Source organism: Arvicanthis niloticus, chromosome 19 (genome assembly GCF_011762505.2).
Source record: "Arvicanthis niloticus isolate mArvNil1 chromosome 19, mArvNil1.pat.X, whole genome shotgun sequence".
NCBI lineage: Eukaryota > Metazoa > Chordata > Mammalia > Rodentia > Muridae > Arvicanthis > Arvicanthis niloticus.
The window spans coordinates 5,293,281-5,314,448 of NC_047676.1; the positions used below are offsets into that span (position 1 = coordinate 5,293,281).

The 21,168-nt window shown below is 44.8% G+C and overlaps 1 pseudogene; it reads right to left on the bottom strand.

Moving 5' to 3' along the window:
- Nucleotides 1-14,617: 14,617 nt before the first annotated feature.
- Nucleotides 14,618-16,374, bottom strand: LOC117723699 (uncharacterized; annotated as a pseudogene).
- Nucleotides 16,375-21,168: the final 4,794 nt, after the last annotated feature.

Consider the following 21,168-nt stretch of genomic DNA (forward strand, 5'->3'; position numbering starts at 1 on the left):
TCGGATGTGCTCACATGTCCAGCAGCAGCACAGGCCCCACTGCTGGAATGTTCGGACTGTTATACAATGTATCACACACCATTCTATATACTCAGACACTTTGTATTTCACCCACTCACGAGAAAATGTGCTCTCCCCTGTAAGATGGTCCAGGGTCACTGATTCCTTGTTTTAAGCCCATAGACACCGTTGCTGTAGTATTTTCATGGTGTAAGAATGACGTTCTTGTGGTGTGACAGTAACATTTGTCTGAACACAGGTGAAAGGTGGTGATCTTACAGTGGCCCCCAAGGCCCTACACCCTGTTCTTACAGCCTATGTGATGCCCTCATGGTAGGTGACAGGGTAACAGGGTTATACGACTGCCACCTTGCCAGAAGATGATCCCTGTGCTTCCCTAGGGGAAGAGAAGGCTGGGAAGAGCTTAGCGTTCATTCTTCAGTAGGCATCTAGACAAGAGTGAGACTCTCACAGCTGTGATCAAGGAGCTGTGTGCTTCCAACAACTAGCTGAACCCACTGTAAGGCCATCTCAGATTCTAAGTGGATTCTGGAAGGACTCTGTGCTGAGGACTTAGGTGAACTGTGCCCGGGGCCATGGCTTTCCCAACGCTGAGGTTTCATAACACCTATGGTAACTTTTCTTGTTTGCAAACAACTGAACACAGAGGGAAAACTTTATCAATACAGGATAGTGTCCTGATTAGTAACCATTGCTGTGATGAAACACCTTGAACAGAATGACTTGGGGAGGAAAGGGTTTAGTCAGCTCTCCTTTCCACAGCACCATCCATCAAAAGAAGTCAGTGCAGGAACTCAAACAGGGCCAGAACCTAGAAGCAGAAGCTGAGGGAGAGGGTAGAGGTCATGAAGGGGGCTGCTTATTGGCTTGTTCATCCTGCCTTCTTATAGAACTCAGGACCTCCAGGGATGGCACCACCTACAATGGGCTGGACCTTCCCTCATAAATCACTGATTTTAAAGAAAATGTCCTACAAGCCTACCTGTAGCCCAGTGTTTCTCAACCTGTGGGTCGTGACCCCTTGGGGATTGATTGACTATTTTACAGTGGTCACCTTAAGGTCATTGGAAAACAGATTTACATTAAGATTCATAACAGTAGCAAGTCATACAGTTATGAAGTAGCAATGAAATATTTTTATGGTTGGGGTCTCCATAACACATGAAACTGTATTAAAGAGTCTCAGCATGTGGGGGGTTGGGGTTGAGAACCACTGCCAGCCTGATCTTACTGAGACATTTTCTCAGTTAACTCTCACGCTTCTCCAGTGACTCTAGCTTACATCAAGTTGAAGTGAAACTAACCAGCGCAACTAACTTCATAAGGAGAACACATCTAAGACCACGTCTTCTCTGTTCTAGTTCCAGTGCTTGTTGGAACTAGCCAAGGTGTTGTCCTAGCTGCTTGAGGTAACTTCAAAACCTGACGTGTAAGATAAAAAGTTGAGGGCTGGAGAGATGGCTCAGCAGTTAAGAGCAGTGACTGCTCTTCCAGAAAGTCCTGAGTTCAATTCCCAGCAACCACATGATGGCTCACAACCATCTGTAATGGGATCTGATGCCTCTCTGTCTGAAGAGAGTGACAATGTACTCATGTACATAAAAATAAATAGATAAATAAATCTTTAAAAGCAAAATTGAAAAAAAGAAGAAGAAAAAAGAAAAGATTGAACTGCTAAGTCAGCAAAACATTTTCTGAACTTCAAAGAAACGTCTCTATCGTGGTGCAATCTGATCAACAGTATCAATCAACCTCAAATGAGTTTAAAAACTGGAAGGCAGGCCACCTGTCCTGTTTTATCATTTTCGTGTCACTCTGTACTTTCTCTGAGGAAAACAGAGCTGAGATGTTACCAGTGCTGAGTGGTGGAATCAGAGGGAAATCAGTCCTTTAGAGGAGCTTCCTGTCGGTGGAAGAAAACAGACACACTGTAACCCTGCTACACCTTCAGTGGGTGGTCCTACTAAAACAGTGTTGCACAAAACAACCACACAGCCAGCGGAGAAATATAAATACCTCTTGACATTTAGCAGTCTCTCTGGGTGCCTGGAATGTGTCCTGGCAACTGGACGGGCATCTGCCTGCAGAGCCAGGTATAGGGACAATGCCAGTCTCTGGAATTCTGGAAAGAGTTTCCATGGGCTGATCCAGATGGAGCGAGAAGAGAAGGAGGCTGTGCACAAAGAGTGGAGAACCTGATATGCGATTCTTTATATGCAGCTGGATCCTTAGCAAGACATTGTTTTTGCTCCAAATAGAAAGCAGAGCAGAGGCTGGGCTTTACTCTGCCTCTCTCAGTGCCAGGTTTGTGCCTCTTGTCTCCTGGAGGCTGGGTCTCTATAGCTACAGCTGCAGCTGGGTCTCTGTATTTCATTCCTTCTTGAAATGGTCTTACTTTATAGATTTGGGGGAGGAATGGGTTCTTCAGTATCTGCTGACTGCTTAAGAAAGAGTGGCTGCCATCATCATACATATACCATGAGGGAAAGATTGGGGAAGCTTTCAGTAATGCTCCGGGTGGAGGGAAAGCCACCAGGGTAGATGAGTAGCCTTTGGACAAAGACAAACCCACAAACGATAGATGCCTCCTTTCCACGTCATTCCTTATATGATACATATCACAGCTTGGCCAGAATGAGCGCGTGGAGAAACAGCTCATAGCTGGGCTCAGGGCTGAGCCCTGCAGAGTCCTAGTCAGGACCTCGCACTGACCCCCACTCCACCAGACTCTGTTCACATGGTTTTCTATGATTGCTTCCTTCTTCTCAATATGTTGCTTCAAGTAGACAGTGTCAATCAACCCCATCCCTCCAGGGACTGGAACATCTTGAGCTATGGCCAAGCTGGAAACTGCAGGTCTTGGCTTGTGTGTGCTGCGTGCATCCATGGCCATCCCTACTGAAGGTATCAGGTCAACCCTGCCTTGTGGCAGAGACTTTGATAGGAACAGAGGTGAGTTTTGAGGCTGGATCTTTTCTACTCTCGCTAAAAACGTGTGTGAATCCTTATGTCTTAGAAAATACGGTGTTTCCTATACTTCTTTGGTTTCATAGGATGAAAAAAAAAAAAAAAAAAAAAAAAAAAAAAAAAAAAAAAAACCCAGCTGGTTATACCAGTGAGACAATGCTTTATTTTCTTTCCTAAAAATCTAGCCAATCCAGTCTAAAATATACATGTGGAAAGAAGGACTGAAAAAAAAAAAAAAACTCTCAAATTAATTAGTTTATCACAGTGCAGAGTGTGGCTTGTTGCTTCCCCATTGAAAAAACCACACTCTATTCTCAAAGGCTCCTGTGGCTTAGAGACTCCTCCCCACTCAGCTACGCTGGGAGAGCACCAATTACTCCTGATTGTTCTTAGTGCTGATGGTGCTGCCTACATTGAAATCATCTAAAAAGGAGACATTTGGCATGAGTCTCTCTCTCCCTATCAGCTTTGGAAGATGAGTTGGAGGAACGTCTGGCTTAAACAGTTCAGAAATATATTTCTCCTGTGAGCCTTTTTGCTTTGAATCAGAAATATCTCCAATAGGCCCAACGGGATGAATATACAAAATTGAGCAATGCACATATGAAAAGCGCTACATGCTACGCCATGCAGACCAGGGGACTACAAATCAGAATGACAGGATATCATGACACATCTTTCAAATGGCCAAACCCACAATATTAACAAACTAAATGCACTCAGAATGTAGGGCTGAGCGACTTTCCGAGGCAGTCAAAATGGCCACTTTGGAAGACAATCTGGCAATTTCCAAGAAAGCTAAACATACACTAAATTCCACCAAGGACCTGGAGAGTTGACTTAGTGGTTAAGAACATTGGCTGCTCTTGGCAGAGGACCTGGGATTCAGTCCTCAGCCTGAATGTCACACAGTGGCTGACAACCATCTGTAACTCCAGTTACAGTTGTTCTGACGCCCTCTTCTGGTCTCTTCAGGTACTGCATGCACATGGTACACAGTCACACATATGCAGACAAAACACACACACACAAAGAAATATTTAAAAGCATAAATTTGAATCGGATTTGGGCTCCTACTTACTCGTGGGACTTCGAAACTTATATTTACAGAACAACTAGTATGTAAATGTCTAGAGAGACTTTACTGAAAATCAGCTACGGCAGCCAGTGAGACTGCCCAGCAGGCAGAGGTGCCTGACAACCCCAGGACACCACATGGCAGAAGGAAAGAACCAATTCCTACAAGTTTTGCTCTGATCTCCACATATATGCAGTGGTAAACAAATGCCTAGCTACAACCTAACCCATACACAGTAAATAGGGAATGTAGCAAACGGTTAAAAAAATAAGAAAGCAGAAAGCAGAATAAAGAAAAACTTAGCATGTTTGTTTGTTTGTTTGTTTGTTTGTTTGTTTTGAGAATGGGTCTTGGGTCTTGTTCTGTAGTCTACACCACTCTAGAATTTATAGTTTTTCTACCTCAGCCTCCAAAGCAGCTGTGAACACAACCATGTGCTACCACGCTCAGCTAAGAAAACCACTTAAATGTTGTTATTCTATACATATGTCTATATGAGGTGTATGTTTCAGGACATCTCATTTGTCAAGGTTTGATGACAGCCTTTGAAAGTCTTTTCTCTCCTTCCATGTGCATCTGGGGGTTGAATTCAATTCACATCATCAGGCTTGGGTGGCAAGCACCTTTACCCTCTGAGTCCAGAGAAACATGTTTTAAATTTGAACTTTGTTTTGAGACTGCATCTCGCTAGCCATTGGAACCCTCTGGGTAGACAAGGCTGGCCTCCAACTCGCATGCCTGTGCATGCAGCTAATGTCAAGTGTGCTGTCCACAGTATCAGAGGTCACACTGGTCCTCTGCAGGGCATTTTAGCATTTGGCCATTGTTGGAACTGAGGTACCATTTGAATTTAAGGTGGGGATCAGCAAGGAAAGGAAAAATGATATGGCTGGTCACAAAGGCTAAGTTGGCCAAGATGCAATTCTGAATAGTTGGCAGCTGGACCTACCACATTGTCACCCACTGGGGAGCCCAGGAAAGAAAGCAGAACTTGGGTGCTGGACGCTGTTTATGGTGGAATAGATTGCCGTTTCCATGAGGCTCAGTACTGACTGTCTCTTTCATCCCACCTGCTCTGCCTGCCCTGGCTTGTTCATTCAGAAAGTTCCTCACTGTGCCAGGAATGCCGCTAGGATCGGAGAGTGTAAGAGGGACCTGGATGGACTTGCCCTGTGTGCCCAGAGCCCCGGGGGAGAATGCCGCCAATGGAGTGTTTACACAGATAAGGGTCTTGCAAAGTGGCCACACATGGGTTTTGTAAGGCCTTTCTCCCACAGGGCCAGTGTGCACATTAGCAGGGCAGATGTACAGGGGATAAGAGTAACGCTCAGCCTTCTGAGAACCAGACAATGGCTCTGAAGCGGGCTAATCTTTGGGAATAATAGCGCTACTGTTTGAGTGCTCAGAAAGAGGCCTGTGTTGTGCAAACGGAAAAAGAGGGTTGGCCTGAATCCCACTATGGGTCCTGCTGCCCATGGATCCACTGTGCGATTCTATTCCAGAGCCTCACAATAGCCATTGGAATATGCACAGCCAGCAACTGGAAGACCATGCCTGCTGCTCCTGGCGTTGCTGCATGTGCTGGTTCAACAGAGAGGGGCAAGTGGGTGTCTTTGAATTTTTTTTACTTCTATTCAAATTAAGAAAGCAGAAGCAATAGTGCAGCCCCGGGTGGTTTGCAGAGATTCTCGGGGCGCTGGCAGCATTTCTGTACCTTTGATCAGCTCCTTCTCTCTCTGTAATTTCAACGGACAGAGATTCACACTTAAGTTACCCACAGGGTCTTCTCAGAAGCCATGTGGGGTGTGGGCTTCTGTAAACTCAACCATGTGGTCCCAGTAGAAGCCATACTGGGATCATTTGGCACCATTACTGGACATCAGCCCAGAGCCTGTATTTGATGTGCAGAAAACTCTCTGACAAATGCCCTTATCTTCTCTTCTAATTTGCAGATGCCAGAGGTTTCCTCTTATCCTCAGGCCCAGCAGTGTCCCCTTCACAGTCTTGTCTTAGAATTATGCTCCATTTTCTTCTCTCTGCCCTAATCTGCCTGTGTGAACTCAGCTGTTTTGGTATCCTAGGAAATAGCACGCTGACCCATCTCATTGCCCAGATCCTGCAGGTTGGATTTGGCAATCAGGAAGTGGTCAGTGCTGTGCTGCTCTAAGGCAGTGATAAAGTCCCACACTCCAAGCAGCTTAAACAATAGTGTCCTACTTTATGGATGTTCTAGAAGCTGTAAGTTAGGCACCAGCAGGGCTGTGTTATGGAGGGAAGACTCAAGTTACTCTGCCTGTCTGCTTGCAAAAAACGGTTCTTCTCACCGTGCTTACACATGGCCTGTCTGTCTGTGCTCACAGTGACCTCTGCTGCCTCTCTTGTTATAAGGTACATCTGTCCTGTCATGTGAGCCCTGGCTCCATAACCTCATTTAACCTACTTACCCCTAAAAGCTTCTACCTCCAATTATAGTCCTAATGGAGAATTAAATCTTTAACATGTTTGCTAGAGAAGAATACGGCTTCATCTACAGTAGGCGTTTCAAGTTCACAACAGGCAGAGGGTGGTGGAAGGGGATACCCGGGACTCCCACAGGCTTACCCTCTAAGTACTGAAGATTATGGTACTAAGTAGTCTGAAGCACAGTAGGATAATGTTTCCTAGGGAAAAGAAGAGTTGCTGAGTGTCATTACACCAACAACTGGAATGATGCCCTACCCTGAGGACATACATCCTAGGACTTCAGAGGCAACACATGGCACCAGAGTGTGCTAGAGTCCCATATACCCCAAGCTACTATTGGTGGACATGGTACTAAGAGGGTGCTTGAGAGGTCAGGTGGCCTCTGGGACACAAGTGAGCTGTGGACATGGTCAGTACCATGTGTCTCTGGTTTTGTTTTTTTTTTTTTCCTGAGAGGATTTCTGTCTTCCTAACTTCCAGGGAAGAGGAGCCCCCACACTTGTTCTGCAGATGATTCCTGACGCATGGGAGCAAGCTAGAAAACAGAATCCTGTGTTACGCCCAAGCATGGAGGACCCAGGAAGATCATAGGCCAAGATGACCAAGCTGAAACCACAGTTGTTTCCCTCTCTTTCCTTTCCTGTGCTTCTGATTTGGGGTTAACGATAATGAAGTATCTTTAGTGTGCAACACAATAGGGCAACTCAGATGTGAGTGTGCAAGAAGATAGTGATTACAGCAGCTCAGATGTGAGTGTGCAAGAAGATAGTGATTACAGCAGCTCAGATGTGAGTGTGCAAGAAGATAGTGATTACAGCAGCTCAGATGTGAGTGTGCAAGAAGATAGTGATTACAATTTGATACAAGCAGCTGAACTCTACGTAGACACAGAAACGTTTCTGCATCATGTCAGGGCTATCCAAACCTCCCCAGGATGTCCTGACCCTGACAGCCTGCTCAGTTCCTTGGGTGTCCAAAAAGATGACTTAAGGTCAGCCAACATGTGTGCCAGCTCAGAGTCATAGTTCTTCTAGGAAGTAACTGCCACTGCCTCTTCCTCTTCTCCTCCTCCTCTTCTTCCTCCTCTTTCTCTTCCTCCACATTCTCCTCTCCCTCCTCCTTTTCCTCCTCTCCCTCTTCTTATTCTTCTTCCTCCTCTTTCTCCTCCTCCTTCAACTCTTCCTCCTTCTCTTCCTCCTTCTCTTTCTCCTCCTCTTTCTCCTCCTCTTCCTCCTCCTTTCCCCCCTCCTCCTCTTCCTGCTTCTCCTTTTCTTCCTCCTCTTCCTTCTCGTCCTTTTTTCCCTCCTCCTCCTCCTTCTTTTGTAGAATCCAAATTAAAGGCTATAAATTGCTGCCTGCAGTTGGTTGCCCAGAATCATTCAGAAAAACGGGGCTTTTTCCATCTGCCCGGAGGGTTTACCACCATGGACAGCGCCAGTCCTTTGCCAGCACTGGGTCAAAGAACAAAGGACTCTAGGAAGCGAACAGGTTATTTCTAGGACTATACACAAGTCCGCACGCAATAGCAGTCAGTGAAAAAGGAGAGCATGAATTTGAAGGAGAGGTGTATAGAATGGTTTGGATGGGAGAAATGTTGTGATTATATTCTCAAAAAAAAAAAATCTAAAAGAACAAATACAACAGCACTCTTGGTTCTACCAAGAATCTCAGCGAACAAGGTTCAGAAGCATCCAACCTCAAGAGAATTATTACTATATGTGAACTTGTTTTAAAATCGACTACACTGTCTAGTGACTGAAACTAGAGATGGGGTTAGCATGGGTCTGTTAAAATTTAAGCACCCATCGCCGCAGAAGGAGTTCATGTAAGCCTGTCCCGCTCTCCAGTGCCCTCCTGGGAGCCTTCTGTGGCGAGTGCAAGGCTAAAGCCTGGAGCTGAGAAACAGCCTGTACGGGGCCGGGGCAGTAAAGGTGCAAGAGACTGGCCCTGGGCTCAGACTATCCAAAGCTGCCATCGTGGGAAGAGTCCTTAATCCTGATCCTCACTCTTGGTGCCTGTGAGCTATTGAAGGATAAGGTACATGGACTGGGAGGGCCTCAGTGGAAAAGCTGCTTACTGTTAGGACCACCCATCTAGTCACATGACCACCCATCTAGTCACATGACCACCCACCTAGCTACTTCCCTCATCATTTCTGGTTCAGTTTTTCTTTTTTTAAAAGCTCAGATGTTTCTTAAAGAGAATGATTTCCTTCTCTTGATCCACAACTCCAATGGACACACACACACACACACACACACATGCACACATACACGTGCACATGCTGTGCCAACACAGTCACATGCTCACATCATATTAAAACATTTCCAAGTCTGTGCACACCTTCCCACAGGCTCACATGCACACAGCTGCACACACGTTCACTCACACGCACCACAGACACAGTGAATCTAGGTTCTCAACTTCCTGCTTCTCAGAAGCCACCAAGAGCTGTCTGCGTTGGTGTGGAGAACACCCGGGGGACTGCTCTGAGCCTGCAGTTGCAGCAGTATTTCTGACTCCCTATCTTCCTGTGTTTTCCCAGATGTCCTCAAGTAAATAATGCTCTTGTCCTAAAACCTGGACACCTGGAAACATGACCAGAGGGACTTATCACAGAGGGATTTATCAGACATGAGTCACAGTAGGGCATATTATCCCCATGTACTCACATGATCCAATGATATCACAAGGTCCTTTCAAGATGGAAGCATCAGGGTCACATCCGGGAAGCTGACATTAGACAGCGGAAGATGGAGGGGTGCCCTCTGAGAAAAGAGGAGGGGCTGCAAGCCAGGGTCACTTGCTTGGAATGCTCACTCAGTAGAAACTGAGAAACAAGGGTTGGGATTCTCTCTAGAGGCCCCCTCCCCCAGCCGCTAGCCAAGGAAACCAGTTTTGAACTTCCATCCTCTTTGACGACTGCTGGGTGACAAATCTCTATGACGTCAAATCAGTAAACTCGTGGCAGCTTCTTGCGACAGCCGCAAGGAATTAAAATGTCAGTTGTTTTTATAGTGGATGCGTCGTACGTTTCTGCATGTGTGTTTCTTTTTCTGGCTGAATGAAATTGTGGAAAACTGGTTGTTTTGTGCTGTTAAAAAATTGTTGGAATCAACTCCTAGCATAGCAACACTTTAGAAAGTATTTTCATTTGTTATTTGGAGGTTTCATATACAACTATAATGTATTTTAATCATACCCGTCTCTCACTCCCCATTGTAAACCCTTCAAGCCCTCCGGACACCTCCTTCTCCCAATTACAGGCTATATTTTATTTTTAACAATGTACTGAGTCCAGTTGCATTGCCTATATGTAAATGGGTCTGAGGTCTTCCACTGGGATGTGGGCAACCTAGCAGAGGCCATACCCCCAAAGAGCTGTCACTCTCAGCAGCACCCGTCAACTGCTGAGAGCCCCATAGCTGGTGATAGGGGCTCGGAATCCTCTCTCCTGTTTATGCTGGCATTTGAATTGACTCCAATTTGACAGCGCTGCCTTCTTAGAGAGACTGTGGAATTCCTTTGCATGGGTGAACATGTCATATCTTCCAGTTCTCAACACCTTCATACTTGCTCATCTCACTGGCAGATGTGGTGCCATAAAAGGTGGCCACACTTCTATGATGCCAGTACGGTGCAGTTTCTGCAGGGTGGACTCTGGGGCTAGCAGCTGCCATCCGCTCTCATTCCAGCAGAGGCGAGCCCTTCTCCATGCTTACCGAAAATGCATACCCTCATTCTGCCCCTTCCCCATGCTTATCGAATTCAGGAGCCTCTCTTCCTCTATCACCTCCCTGCTGATAAAGGCCATCCTCCCCATCCCGGTGCATATTGATTCAGTGTATGTGTGGCTTTATTCCAAAAGACACCTGACTGCTTTCTGTCTCCCTTATTTGGCTACTTGCCCTGTCATACACATCTGTTCTATCACAGCATCTTAAATTTACTCAATGTTCACTCAGCGGAAGTGCCCAGACAATCATTGCCCACACCCACTTTGTCCCTGTGTTAAATACGCAGGCTTTTTTTTTTTTTTTTTTTTAATGTGCATCACTGGTATGAATGACATAGAGATAGGCTTGGAATAACACAGATGTAAATCAAAAGCTGGTGCTTGGAAATGATTAAGGTCATGCACAGGTCTAGAAAGCAGAAGAATGTTAAAATGCAAAGAGTTGGGCTAGGGGAAAACTACTCACTGTGCAAGCATGAAAACCCAACCCCCTAGCATCCATGTAAAAGGCCAGAGATGGCTGTGCACATGTCTGTGACACCAGCACTACAGGAGGATCTTGGGTACTCGTTGGCCGCCAACCTAGTCCAAGCTTCAGTGAGAAACCTTGTCTCAAGGGAATAAGGTACAGGATGGTAGAGAACACTCGGGGTCTTCTCTGGCTGCTGTATGTGTGCAGTTGTGTGCACCACACCCATATGTGTACACGAACCACATATTCACATACTCACAAAAATACAAAGAATTTAGTAGCAAAAAGTCATCTGTAATTTACAAAAAATAATTGATTCTCAGCCTTGTGGTTAAGATCCAGTAAAACTAGGTTGGTATGTGTGAGATGCCACCTTAGCCATGAGTGGAAAGAGACAGAACTGGAATCCGTGGCTGCATGTGCAGGTGTTTGTCAAGACTGGGTAAGATGGGCCATTGGTAGTATCAAAAGAAACCATCAAACTTGAAAAGACTAGGTCTTAAGCTCATAATAAAGTATTAATATCGGGGTTGTAGAGACAGTGGTTAAGAGCACATATTGGTCTCAGAGGACTGGACCGCCATTCCCAGCACGCATGGCAGGGATCTTCTGCCCTCTTCTGGCCTCACCAGGTACTGCATGCATTGTATTCACAAGAAATTAAAATACCAGTACAATCGGATTTTTTTTAGAATTAAAATCTAACTTCAAAAGGACAGAGAATACAAAAAATGTTTCTTCTATGCCAGATATAGGGAAGAAAGAGTAGAGACCAGGAGTTTGAGAAGTAAGCAAAAATTTATTAAAGAGAGTTTTTAAAATGGCGTCACACCCCATGGTGCACAAAGTCCATTCTGGCTACCTACAAGGTACACACCCCTAAAAGGCTGATGGCGTGAGGAGGCCAAAGCTTCTCAACTTTGTTCTTATAACCTAAACTTGTCTTTGTCAGTGTAGTGGTTTTGCATTTCCATGTACATTTTAGAATCAGTTTGCCAGTTTCTGCAAGAATAATCACACTAGACTTTTACTTAGGAATGGTTTGAACCCACACATCACTTGGAGAGAATGTGACTTTTTCTAATCCATGAGGATAATATGCCTCTCCTGGCTTGCCCTTTGACCATACACATTGGTATGGCCAGCTTTAACTCTCAACTAAACACAATCTAGAATCACCCTGGCAAAAAGGTTTCAGGGAGGAACTGTCTAGATAAGTTGTCCTGTGGGTGTGTCTATAGGGGAATATCTTGACCATCTAGAGTGGTATTCCTGGGCAGGGGATCTTGGGATTTTTCAGAGGAGAGAGCAAATGTAGCACCAGCATGCATTCATTTATCACCTTTTGTTTCTGGGCTTTAAATTTGATGTGCCACCTTGAGTTCCTGCCTCTGTAGACTGATGTGTCACCTTCTTTAAGTTCCTGCCCTGTAGACTGTAACTTGGGACTTTGAGATGATGTGAGTATTTTCTTTCTTCCACTGCTTTTGTTCGAGTGTTACGCAACAGTGATAGAAAAGATACTCACTTCTCCTCCTCCTCCTCCTCCTCCTTCTTCTTCTTCTTCTTCGTTCTTTGAGATTGATATAAGTATATCATTTCCCCATTCTATGCCCCCATCCAGAATCCCCCACATACCCTCTCCTTGCTCCCTCTCAGATTCATGTCCTCTTTTTTCACTGTTGTTGTGTGCATATATGTATATACATCCTAAATATGTGAGTGCATAGTCTGCTTAGTCTGTGTAATGTTACCTGTCTGTATGTTTTCAGGGATGACTACCTGGTATTGGGTAACGATTGCTGTGCTCTTCCCTGAGGAAGATTATTTCTTCTGATGTCAGTATTCCTTCGTTGCCTATAGTTCTCTGTGTAGGGTGGAGACCTTTTACACATTTCTAAGGTTTATTTGTAATTATGTGCATGCGAATGTGGGTGCAAGTGTCCAGGGAGCATAGAGGAGTCAGAGTTCCCTGAAGCAGAAGCCACAGGTAGCCATTAGCTCTGACATGGGCACTGGATCAAACTCTGGCTTCCTGTAAGAGCAATACGCATTCACTGAGCCATAGATCCAGCTCAAGGGACACATTTTGATACACACACACACACACACACACACACACACACACACTGCAGCTGACTTCAGACACACCAGAAGAGGGCACTGGATCCCATTACAGATGGTTGTGAGCCACCATGTCGTTTCTAGGAATTGAACTCAGAACCTCTGTAAGAGAAGTCAGTGCTCTTAACCACTGAGCCATCTCTCCAGCTCCTAAGGTCATACTTTTACAATTATATACATGTATATAATGCATTCTGGTTACTCTTTCCCCATACATCTATTTCATCTCCCACATATCCCTATAACACCCTCCCCTCCACACATACACCAGTCCCTTTTAGTGACTTTAGTATTGTTATGTGACCCATTTAGTGTTAGTCTTTTTAAACTTCACCTTCTCCATCTTTATTGTTGGTACACAGAGACTGTGGTGGTCTGCATGAGAGTGCTGTCTCCTCCACAGGCTGATATATTTGAATGCCTGAGCCCCAGCTGGTGGAGATGTTTGGGAAGGATTAGGAGGTGTGGCCTTGTTGGAGGAGGTGTTTCCCTGGGCATGCAATTTGAGGGTTCAAAAGCCCAAGACATTCCCAGTTAACTCGCTCTGCCTTCTATTTGTGGATCAGGATGTGAGCCCCCAGCTAGTGCTTTAGCACCATGCCTGCCTGCTGCCATGCTCTCCACCGTGATGGTCATGATCTCTATTCCTCTGCAGCTGTGAGCCCCAATTTAAATGTTTTCTTTGACAAGTTGCCTCTGTCATGGTGTTTTATCACAGCAATAGAACAGTAACCGAGACAGAAGTTGGTACCAGGAGTAGGGCATTGCTATGACAGGCCTGGCTGTGCTGTTTTCTGGAAGAATGTAGAAGACCTTGGGACTTTGGACTGGAAAGTGGTTGGATGCTGTAAGTGGGTCTTAGTGGGTGATCCGAGCAGAAACAGTGCTGAAAGCAAGGTGTACAATGGAAATACATGTAAGAGATTTCACAGGGAAACATCAGCAGCAGGGCTAGAGAGCAATGTGTTATTTTGGTAAAGAATGTGACTGATTTTTGTCTTTACCTTAAGAATCTGCCTGAAGTCAACTTGAAGAGTGTTGGGCTAATTTCACGTGGAGAGATTTAAAGAGCCTAATACTGACTGTGCCATGTGGTCACTCTTAAGAAGATGCACAATGAAAAACATCAACAGCTGACTCTACCCATGAAGCCATGGTGCTGGACCTGCCCTATAATTCTTGAATCAATAAATAGGTCAAGGATAAAATTATGTAGGAGATGTCAATAGACACAAAAAATATTTGACACTCATGACTATTTTAAAAAGGTTCCCAGAACAGGGCTGAGAATGTCATTTTCTTAATAGTCAAAGAGATGATTAGAAATCAGAATAAATATATTTGACAGTGAAAAAATGGAGTACTTCCACTAAAACAGAGAGGAGAAAATGTCTACTCTACCATCACTGACTTGAGAATTGTCAATGCATGATGGCATTAGATAAGAAGATGACGCTGTAGGTCAGGAAGAGGGAGAATGCTCTATTACTCACTGGAAAAGCACAAGGGAATCAACCCATGAAGACTACTTAGTAACAAAACTCCAGATCCTCAGAAGCTAGTAACTTTCTAACTAGTTATATTTCCAGTGATAAACTCCAGCAACAACTAATAAAGCTGAAAACCATCCACTTGTTTTCTTTTTTTTTCTTGAGCCTCTAAATACAGCACAGGTATTTATTTTATACTATGTATACTTATGTAACTTATCATTAACACGATAAATATTAACAGCAGTCACTTCTACTTTAACACTGATAAGCACGTTAAAAGCAGCAATGTTTAGACGGCACACTGTATACTAAGCATCTTTCCCGTCTCTTACTGTAGCTCACTAGATCAGGCTGGATATTCACCCGCTGAAGCGCCTCTTCAGGTGTGCGGAAGGCAGGACTAACAGGCTCCTCTGCTCTTCTCCCAGCAGTGTCAATCCGGCAATGCCAAATAAAGTCTGAAAAGGAGCATATCTTCTGGCCTTCCTACCAACCCCCCAACCTCTTCATTTGGACACGAGGCTACATGGCTTTTCTCTATCAATCTCAATCAATTACTTGCAGTGAGGCCAAGCCCCACCACAAATAGCATGCAACTGGTAACTTCTGTCTTCCATTGAGTCCACCTGAGGCAATCATTATTGGCAAAGCCACCAACCAGGTAAGTCAGAATTCCCTTGATGCAACTGACTGGTTCTTATTGCCAGGAATCTTGTGTAACAATAGATCTGCCCAGCATGAGATTCAGAGCCCAATCTACACCCAAATCCGTCATCAAAGTTCACACAGGACAAAACAAATTCAGCCACCTGTCCTACATTTCTAGATTCAAGCTTTCCTAAGAGAGCCAAAGTTGCAACTGTAGAAAATGAGAATCATGTATCAATTTTCTCCAGTGTCTCTGGGTTTTGAATGTAGACTTCCTTTATATCAGCGACATTAATACTTTGACACAGATAAGAGTCTGGGCAGCACTCAGGGTATGCAGGAGATGTGGGTTTATCCAATGCAACAGCCTATATATTTCCAATAATAAAAATTAGCAATATACTTAAGCAGAGTGTGCAAAGTCACTGTGAAGTAATGACCATAATTTCAAGATAGAATTTTTGAATAAGTGAAGACAATGTTCATTTGTGTAGTAGACTTACATTAATTCTTAGATATGCAGTTACAGTTAAATAAAATTGTTAAAGATACTAAAAACTCATGTAATTCAATATATTTTAACTTATGAAACTATTGAAATTTTGTTTTGGTTCTATTAATACATTGATTTAAATGAAACTAATATTAACGTAGATAAATGTAATATTGATTATTATAAAATTATTATGTGCTCTATCTGGAATAACATACCAGCTGTGAAGTATAATTTTAAAAGATAAAGTTCAGCTTTGAGGTTTTTCCAGTTATTAAACTTACTTATATATGTATTTAAAATGCATTTTTCTGGTCAAGAAATGAATAAACAAGTCACTGGAGCAGAACAGGAACCTTAGAGAATGATTCCCATGTTCAACAGATTTATTATATCACAGCCTCAATCACAAGAAAAATGTTGGGACAAATGGCTGATTATTCAGAAAAATAAGATATACATGTTTTCCATCCAGATAAAACTGAGACGCTTCGAAGTTTTACTTGTAAGACATAAAAGCCGACGTTAGAAATGAATGTGTGTACTCAACAGGTGAGGAGATGCTAAATATGGCTCAGAATCTCAGAATCGGAAGGGTGTTTGTTCCACAGGTTGCCCCCACCCCCTCCCTATTCTGTCAGTCCTCATTCTTAAAATAAGTTAGAGCTGTCAGCATCAAAATAGATCCCCTGTGTCAGTCCAACCAGAAAACAAGCTGGGTGCTTGTGAAAGGGCTCTTGGTGACAGCTACTATCACAAAAGACTTGGCCAGGCGCAGGGCCCTTGAAAACAAGACCCCAGGCCTTACCCAGAAAACACTTGGGCAAAGATGCCCACCCACAAACTGGGTGGACCACCTTTTCGACTGATTCTTGCCATCCAGGATGATTGTTTCACAGTGTCCTGTCTAATACTCATTTTTCCTTGAAAAGCTTCCTCTCCACTCGACCTCTGAATACACTGGTCACACAGGAAGCCTCGTCACATTCACATTGCAACAGATCTTGCCAGAAAACTGAGCTTGCTTTGGGAGCATGACTCTTTGCTCTCTCTTAGCTCACAGTCCTAATCCAGGGTGCCTTTAAGTTTCTGCCCTGCAGGCTGAGAACCGTGTGCACATTTATTCTTAATTCTCTGGCAAAACCAAACAAAATCATAAAACAGAAGACAAATGAACTGTATAAAGTTAAAAGATTTTCCCCTAGAAATAGGCTCAAGTTGACTATAATATTTTTTTTCTCTCATGGAATTGTACGAATTTTAGACATCAGAAGAGCTGAGAGCACTTGCAACTCAAATTTCATCCTGTCCAGTTTGGAATGCAATAATGTGCTAGCATTGGTAACAATTGCTCAAAGTTATTCTCCAAGCTTGCATTCTGGACCTGTCTCTCCCTGGACAGCATGCTATGCCTTCTGGGAGCTTTGCAGATGGACGTGATGCATTTGGAGTGGGCTTTCTCTCTTTCCCGAAATATTTTGAGAGCCATCCCAGGATTTCCCCTTTACTGTTTAGACTGTCACTCACCAAGCCTTCATTAACTACTAGCTTGTCACAACATCTGTCCATATATTTCCTCCACAATCGAGGCACACACACTTCTCTTTAGAAATTAGGTACAGGCAGCAAGCGTGGGTTTCTACTGTCTTCCAGAGACAGGACCAAATTGCTAAGAGCCCTTCCTGAAAAGAAATAGCTTCTTTGAAAAACAACATAGGCAAAGCTACTCTGTAACTTGATGGTGAAACCAACCATCAACCAACAAACACATTGTTGCTGAATGCACCTGTCCTTCTGCATGTGAGGTGAATTTTAAATAGTTTTGCAGATGGAGCTGGGGACAACATAAATGAAATGTGTCTTTTTTTTTTTTTTTTTTTTCCTGTTCCCTTCAAACCTTGAAGCACGTGGATCTGGCTTTCTTCATAGGCAAGCCAGTTCTGCCTACTGGTTTGCACTTACAGATCATCATTTCAGATGGGTATAAACACCTGCTCCTCAGCCAGCCAGCCTCCATCTCATGGTGGGCGGGCTCAGGGCCTGCCAGTCTTGCAGTCCAGTGGGTATGCATTCAATAGCAACGGGCTTAAAGAGTTTTCTGGCCCACAGCCTCAGCCCTTTCAAATGAATGCTGCCTCTCTTCCTCTTCTTTAGGGCTTTCCCTAGTTGTTCTCTGGGACCTAATTGCTGACAGTGAACTCTCAGCTCTGGAACATCCTAGAGATGCCTCTTGCAATTCTAGGATGACCCTGCTCCTGCCCCTGCGTGAATGACTAAGACATAGAGAAATAGATGGGCAGATCCAAAGCACAGGGGCACCTGTGTTGGTTGAGTTCAGGCCCCAGAGGTGAGCTGGTAAAGGGCTCAGAGGCCCAGAGGTCAGGTACTTGCTATGACAAAACCTGGTAGTACATGTGGGATATTGAGTAAGAAAGTGAACTATTAAATATTGCAGTTTTTACTTAAGTAATTTGGGTCAGGCAATAGAAGAGTAAGCTAACATAATTCAAGGCAGCATCTGGGGTCCTAGCACTTATTTCTAATTGTGCCAGTCACTGTCATGATGAGCACAGATCTCTGTCTCCATTGCTTTAGGGGCACATAGTCAGGAGACCCCTATGAGGGTATCTCAGATGGAGCTGGGTCCAGGAGGCTTGGGCTGTATTGAGAAGGGAGAAGACAAAATGAGGGGAGAGCTTCTTGAAAGTGGGATCTTGTTCCTGTGGCCTTATGGATTTGATGCCATTAAATCCCAGATTCCAAACGAGTGGGTGAGTGCCTCTAACAAGACTGTCTGGAGCTTGAGAGCCAGGCAGGAAGGCCCTCAGATGCTAGTTCATTAATCCAGGTGTTGACACAAAACATAGTTCCCTCACCAAAGGAATCAGAGGTTGTTGTTCTGAACAAAATATGAGGGACCACAGCCTAGGAAGATGGTTTTTGGTTGCTCTGAATGACATGTTCTTTCGTGGAAGAAGTTACAAGAACGTCTATAGTCACAGATCCAAAGGGAACACTAATTAGCGCATCCACCAGATACAAGATACAGACAAGACTGCAGACTTTTATTTCACATTTTTCAGAGGTTATCTGATGATATTCATGCTTGGGTTTTTGAGTTGGTGGAAGGTAGTGATTTGGGTATGATTGGGTAAACATGCCCAAATTGTTCCTGACACACATAGATGTTAGGTCAGACAAAGAGAGGTTGGTGCTAAGTGGGTATGAGGGGCACTGAAGATTGACTGTAATCTTCCATCTTTCCAGAATCATGATGTTCTTACCAGTCACTCAATCTGCAGGACTGAGTCTAGGATTTCTTTCTAGATGTGGCTTTCTCGAGAAATTTCAGATCATAGTCAACAGAGATGCTTGGCCAGTTTCCTCTGGGGCTCTTGGTTGAGTTTGAACATGCAAGGACAGGGTTGGCAGTGTTCCTGCTGCTGTCCCCAGGTACAGGAAGCCCCAGGTAGAAACGGAAATGAGTAAATTCACAGAAAACTAGCCATGGGTCAGGACCCAGGACAAAGAAGATGGCTTCCCAGTGGATAGCTAGCCAGGTATTAGGTTTGAGTGAGATCAAAGAAGAGCAGCTCACAGCAGAGAGGACATCGCTCAAGCCCTGCAATGTGAAAGCAGGATGCCATGGGGCTGGACGGGTTCAGGGTGGGCATGGTAGTGTGCCAGAGAGGTGATGGCATGTCTGCACACTGGAGAGGCAGCCACAAAGGAGGAGAGGGTAGAACCTGAACAGAGAAATCCTAGAAACAACTGTAGTCAGATTCTGGACCATGGACAGCGGGGAAAGAGGAGAACTAAGCCACTCTGAAAGGACCAGTGTCCTTACAGGGTGTAGGTGACAACCTGTGCCAACAGGGGGCTTTTCTACTGCCATTGTTTAGAAACTCCTGTGACAGAGAATTTGATAAGAACCTGGAGTTCAAGACCCTGAGCTGGCTCCTAGTCTCTTCATTGCCCACCCTGCAGGCAGTGTGAAAACTCAGCACAGCCTTGAATACCTGCTCTATGGAATTTGCTTTGTGTGAGCTCACAGACACAGGCTTGGTGTTAGAGATCACTGGAGGTGTCAGATCTGAGGCCTCATCTGGCTTTCTGAGGTAAGGTGACAGAGGGTGGATTCCTGCCTTCCCTTGCTGGATATGAGTACTCACCTCGTGGCAAAACATGTGGCTTCATGGCCTGAATAATAAGTCTGCTCTTCTAGAGATCCTGAGTTCAATTCCCAGCAACCACATGGTGGCTCACAATCGTCTGTAATGGAATCCGATGCCCTCTTCTGGTGTGTCTGAAGACAGCAACAGTGTACTCCTATACATTAAATAAATAAATAAATAAATAAATAATCAATAATTTTTAAAAAGTCATAGAAGGATGAAATTGTCTAAGATAAGATAGTAACCCACAAAGTCAAGGTGAGATTTTTGAGTCTTGATTCTTTTTCCTCATTCCCAGACAACATAGGGTCAGAAAATCCATTAGTTTTAGATACTTTTACGATTAAAAAGCTATAGACTTGTTAACAGCTGTTTTTAAAGATAGCCAGATTGAGGCAAGAAGAATCAGGCAAACACCAACCTGGAGCAGTTTGTGGATTAGGTCAGCGGAGAGACAGCCAACCACGGGGACACAGCACTTGTGGAAGTTCTGTATGTGGAGACGAGAGCTTCCCACTGCTGTTTCTTGATCTCTGCCAGAGGATTACACCCCACAGCTCCCCAGTCATGAGGGTCACAGTGCTTCCCTAAGCTTGCCACCATCCATGAGCCCTGATGTGACGTGACAACACATCATTCCTGTGACATTAGCGAGGAGGCCTTCACTTGACCATCACTGCCGTGAGACTGACGAAGGCTGCTAACCTGCCCTCCGATGGGAAGGGCCAGCATTCCATGTCATGTTTTCTGATCAGCTGGAGAGACCAGGGCCTTGCTCTCTACAGTAGAAATGAGCAAAAGTCCATTTATCAAGACACTCACATAGAAACACAGAGCAGGGATTTCAAAGTGCGCCTTAAGCCAGTTGTGCTTTGCTAAACACACTGGCCATCCTCTAGAAAGGCGAGGAACCTCCTGCCGCACCAGGTGCTACTTCGACACCCAGCCCGTATCCTCCTCCTCCGGTGTGTGTGGAGGAGGGGCTGGTGGAGAGTGGATGGCCCTGGGTTAGCCACAACCAACCTCAGTCCTTTTTGTGGAGCCGGGTGAGGCTCAGGGATTCTCAGTGGGACCGACACTCCTAAAGGTGTGGATGCCCCTCGGTGCCAACTGGTGGCATAGCAGTGACATCAGCAGGCTCAGTGCTCTCAGGGGAGTTTGCCTAAGCACTATCCCCTGTCACTTCTCTGCTGGAGGTAAGAGGCCATCTTCCCAGTGAGTGTCTGTGAGGATGTTCCTGAAATGAACAACACTGACCATTCTTCAAAACTCGTATGGCCGTGGGCTGGAGCACCGCACATGTTCAATCTCCCTGCTCTGCTGTATTCTCTCACGTGCATTGTGGAGTGGGGCTCTGGCCACCATCAGTTCAATGACTAAAGTTTTAAAAGTACGTGAAATTCGGAAGAAAAAATCCAGAAGGAAGGAGACCTGTCGGGGACCAGCAGCCCATGCATAATGAGATTGCAAGTCATGGCCACGCTTTGGAGGCATTGGA